Raw genomic sequence first — 5,729 nt, 5'->3', positions numbered from 1 at the left:
TGAGGGAGGGATGAGGTAGGGATGAGGGAGGGATGAGGGAGTGATAAGGGAGGGATAAGAAAGAGATGAGGGATAGATGGTGGAGGAATGAGGAAGCGATGAGGGAGGAATGAGGAAAAGATGACGGAGGGATGAGGAAAAGATGAGGGAGGAATGAGGGAAAGATGAGGGAGGGATGAAGGAAATATGAGGGAAGAATGAGAAAAAGATGAGGGAGGTATGAGTAAAATATTGAAAAGATGAGGGAGGGATGAGGAAGGGATGGGGGAGGAATGAGGAAAAGATGAGCGAAAGATAACGAAGGAAAGAGTAAAATATGGAAAATATGAGGGAGGAATGAGGGAGAAAGTAACAGAGAAAAAAATGTAAACGAAATTTAAATAAAGAATAAACCTAAACTATTATGAGCAATGGAAAGGAGATTAAATTTAAATTGTAAACAAATGTTAAAAAGAATTAAATTAAGAAATTAAATTTTTAAAAAAACCTAAATAACATACTTAATGTCGTCCAGTTAATCTGCACAGTGCAGACTTTATTTTACATTCATCTATGTAGTTACTAGTTGATTGTAAATGCAGAAACATAGACTGCTTAAAGCATTTCTTATGTTTATTGCACCACTTGATTAAATAGTTTTAGACACCATACATCCTTTGCTTAATCTACTAGAAGAACTAGAATGAGGTTTGGTATAAAAGTTATCAAATAATTTTTTTAATCTGTAGTGCGTCAACCAGATTTGCATAGAGCTTAAAAATCGGAACAACTTTCAAAGGAAAAAAAAGTTTTGTAAATCAATTTTAGTAGACCAAATTGGACTTACAGGAAAAAAACTATTTGAAGAAGATTTATATGAATAGATTAACATCAAATTTAAAGGGACTGTAAGCGTATTTTTAAGTGACGCTATATGCAAAGATGGCATTGCCTGTATCAAAGCGATGCCTGTTATGGCTTTGTCTGGTCAAGAATGAATTATTAGCAATCAATATTTACAATTCTAAAAATTAAAAATGACGAGCACATTTCTACAACAGGAAAACATATAGGAACTATTTACACAAATTAACATTTCTGAACCTAGAAAAACAACAATATCTTCCACATTACCGATAATGATAAAAAAATTCAAAATCGCCGTTTTGAAACGGACATCGTCATCTTTGCATATAAGATTCCTTTAAATTACGCTTATGTCTAAGTTTGTTTGTTTTCAAGTTTTTGTCTCATGGTGACTAAACTGTCTTACAAATATTATTGACCTCTCACTGAGATATTTAGTTTACTGGGACCGTATTCTGTTCAGGCGTAATTTTAAATAAAATGCAGAGACAATGAAGAAGGTTGATAATTTAAGCAATATTCTAAACACAAAATGGCAATAAGTTTAAAGGGCCTATACCGTTGTGAACCGAACATTCCCTTCTATAAATGCGAAGGGTCACTTTAAATTACACGTACAGTCCCTTTAAGGATACTGTTCTTGAAGGTGCCATGACAAACTCCTGAAAGACAAACTCCTGAAAGACAAACTCCTGAAAGACAAACTCCGGAAAGATAACTCCTGAAAGACAAATTCCTGACGAGACAAACTCCTGAAAATACAAACTCCTAAAAGACAAACTCCTGAAATTATGAAATTTTTCTCTGAATGAAATATGATAAAATTTAGAATATAATTTAGATTTTAATTCTTTTAAATTTGATATTATGGAGTTTGTATTTCAGAAGATTTTATTTTCAGGAGTTTGTCTCGTCAGGAGTTGGTCTCGTCAGGAGATTGTCTTTCAGGAGTTTGTCTTTCAGGAGTTTTTCTTTCACGAGTTTGTCATGGCGCCGTTCTTGAACTAGAATATAAACTGATTAAAATTATTTTATTTCCTGTCTTTACAAAACAAAAGGAAAACCACTAACTACCAGACTTTCATCAAATTATCCAAACCAACGGAAGTATTTTTTTTTGAAAAGATTTTAATAAAACTGTTGAAACTAGGACTAGGATTGAGAGAAACAGGATTAATAGGTTAAAATAGGATTAAAGTATTGGATAGAAGAGCATGAAATGCTAGGAGTAGGATCGAGAAAAGGCGTATTCAGGGGATGGGCAAATGGGGCTAAGCTCCCCCTGGACCAATGAAATCTATTGTTTTCAGGGATTTTTTCGCTCAGCAAAAAATTTAATTATTTTTCAAATTCACGCTTTAACACAAAACCGAAGTTTAATCCGTATTGTGAGAATATATTTATCTAGTGGATTAATGAGATAACAAGGGATGATTTGACGGGATTTTTTAATTATTCACTTGTCATGGTTATATAATAAAACATGGCCTAAATCAAATATGTTTCTAGGAATCGACTGCACTCTACACCTTTATCTATATTATATTTTAAGATTTATCAGGACACATTGAGTTTAATCTAACGAACTTGAGAAATTTTTTACCTCTTTTGATCTTAAAAACTTAAAAAATCTATTTGTTATAGAAACAAAAAAAGACATAAAATGGTTAGTAAAGAACATAAGAAGAAAAAATAATATATAAGTAAATAATAAAACAATAATAAAGAGTGTTTTCAGAGATCGGTATTTTCTTAGATAGGGCCGGGTTTGTGAAATCACTTTTAAAAGTTGACCAGTTTTAGAGCATATACAGTTCCAGCAACCTTAATTCTACACACCTTAGTCAGTTCACAGCAGATACAGATCCAGCAACCTTAATTCTACACACCTTAGTCAGTTCACAGCANGACCAGTTTTAGAGCATATACAGTTCCAGCAACCTTTATTCTACACACCTTAGTCAGTTCACAGCAAATACAGATCCAGCAACCTTTATTCTACACACCTTAGTCAGTTCACAGCAGAAACAGATCCAGCAATCTTAATTCTACACACCTTAGTCAATTCACAGCGGAAACAGATCCAGCAATCTTAATTCTACACATCTTTGTTAATTCACAGCAGATACAGATCCAGCAACCTTTATTTTACAAACCTTGGTCAATTCACAGCAGATACAGATCCAGCAACATTTATTCTACACATCTTAGTCAATTCACAGCAGATACAGATCCAGCAACCTTTATTCTACCCACCTTAGTCAGTTCACAGCAGATACAGATCCGGCAACCTTTATTCTACACATCTTAGTCAATGCACAGCAGATAAAGATCCATCAACCTTTATTCTACACACCTTGGTAAATTTACATCAGAAACAGATCCTAGCAACCTTTATTTTACCCACCTTGGTCAATTCACAGCAGAAGCAGATCCAGCAACCTTTATTCTACACACCTTAGTCAATTCACAGCAGAAACACATCCAGCAACCTTTATTCTACAAACCTTGGTCAATTCACAGCAAATACAGATCCATCAACCTTTATTCTACCCACCTTAGTCAATTCACAGCAGATACAGATCCAGCAACCTTTATTCTACACACCTTAGTCAGTTCACAGCAGATACAGATCCAGCAACCTTTATTCTACTCACCTTGGTCAATTCACAGCAGATACAGATCCAGCAACATTTATTCTACACATCTTAGTCAATTCACAGCAGATACAGATCTAGCAACCTTTATTCTACACACCTTGGTCAATTAACAGCAGAAACAGATTCAATCCATTGCAACCTTAATTTTACCCACATATGCATTGGTGCAAAAACAAAAAATAACACAATGCTGAGGAATCTGGACAATATGAATCTTGAATATTCATCAGACAAATTGTCTTGTTACATTGTTTGAGCCATGAACCGTGAAATCTCGTATTCTCCGGGGTTTTCTTCTCCAATATCCTTTTTCTATTGTTCAGTAATGAGTTTTAGATCAGAAGGATGAGACTGTATAGTGTCTGGTTCTCGGTTCTCCTGGTTCTATGGTTCTTCCAGTTCTCCTGGTTCTATGGTTCTTCCACTTCTCCTGGTTCTATGGTTCTTCCAGTTCTCCTGGTTCTATTGTTCTTCCAGTTCTCCTGGTTCTATGGTTCTTCCAGTTCTCCTAGTTCTATTGTTCTTCCAGTTCTCCTGGTTCTTTGGTTCTTCCAGTTCTCCTGGTTCTATTGTTCTTCCAGTTCTCCTGGTTCTGTGGTTCTTCCAGTTCTCCTGGTTCTATTGTTATTCCAGTTCTCCTGGTTCTATAGTTCTTCCAGTTCTCCTGGTTCTATTGTTCTTCCAGTTCTCCTGGTTATATTGTTATTCCAGTTCTCCTGGTTCTATAGTTCTTCCAGTTCTCCTAGTTCTATGGTTCTTCCACTTCTCCTGGTTCTATTGTTCTTCCAGTTCTCCTGGTTCTATGGTTCTTCCACTTCTCCTGGTTCTATGGTTCTTCCGGTTCTCCTGGTTCTATGGTTCTTCCCCTTCTCCTGGTTCTATTGTTCTTCCAGTTCTCCTGGTTCTATGGTTCTTCCCCTTCTCCTGGTTCTATGGTTCTTCCACTTCTCCTGGTTCTATGGTTCTTCCAGTTCTCCTGGTTCTATTGATTCCATTGATTTATGCTTTTCCTGATTCTCCTGATTCTCCTGATTCTCCTGATTCTCCTGATTCTCCTGATTCTCCTGATTCTCCTGATTCTCCTGATTCTCCTGATTTTCCTGATTGTCCTGATTCTCCTGATTCTCTTGATCCTGATTCTCCTGATTCTCCTGATTCTTCTGATTCTCCTGATTCTCCTGATTCTCCTGATTCTCTTGATTCTCCTGATTCTCTTGATTCTCCTGATTCTCCTGATTCTCCTGATCCTGATTCTCCTGATTCTCCTGATTCTCCTGATTCTCCTGATCCTGGTTCTATTGATTCTCCTGATTCTCCTGATTCTCCTGATTCTCCTGATTCTCCTGATTCTCCTGATTCTCCTGATTCTCCTGATTCTCCTCCTAGTTTTCCAAATTCTCAAGGTTCTCTTGGCTCCACTGAGTCTCATTGTACTCCTGATTCTCATGGTTCCTCTGATTCTCCTGGTCCCACAGGTTCTTCTGTTTCTACTGATTCTCCTAAATATTAGGTTCTCCTGTTTCTCCTGAATTTTCTGGTTCTACTGATTATCCTGTTTTTCTGTTTATCCAGCTGCCTTCTAGTTCTCTTTTCTTTGTAGGGTTTCTGGTTGACTTTGTTCTCCTTATTTTCCTGGTTCTCCTGGTAAATGTGGTTCTCTAATGGTTCTCATGTTTCTGGTTCTTGAAGTCCTCTTGGTTCTATGTTTTAGTAATTTCCCAGGACTCTCACTGTCTCTTTAATATTTTCTATTTTCTGTTCCCGGATGAGTCTAATTTTAAATCCTTGTTATCACGAAACCTCCCAGTTTCATGATATTTGAAATTATTCTTTCTTTTCTGTTTATCATCAGAACATGGGTTCATGTAAGCCTTGAGTAAATAAAATGCAACTCTTATTTTAAACAATAATTGATTGATAACGAATTTCTAAACTTTTATAACAAAAAAGCGAGAAATTTGGTTGACTGAAATAGATTTTAACTCTTAGTATTTTTGAGGATGTAGAATTTGCATTGGCTGTTAATATTATTAATAACATTTAACATAATTTCTTACTCAAAAGCCTAGAAAATTTCAGGAAAAGGGTGCTTAAAGTTGCTCTGTTGGAAGAAGCAAATTTCGAAATGACTAACATTTTATAAAAATATTCTAACATTTTTTTAGCAAAGTTTAATATAATTCTCAATTTTTCGTATTATTACATTTTCAAAGAATTCCTTAA

Source organism: Eurytemora carolleeae, unplaced genomic scaffold (assembly GCF_000591075.1).
Source record: "Eurytemora carolleeae unplaced genomic scaffold, Eaff_2.0 scaffold1381, whole genome shotgun sequence".
Taxonomy (NCBI): domain Eukaryota; kingdom Metazoa; phylum Arthropoda; class Copepoda; order Calanoida; family Temoridae; genus Eurytemora; species Eurytemora carolleeae.
The sequence above is the reverse complement of the archived record's forward strand: the minus strand, read 5'-3'. Positions refer to the sequence as shown.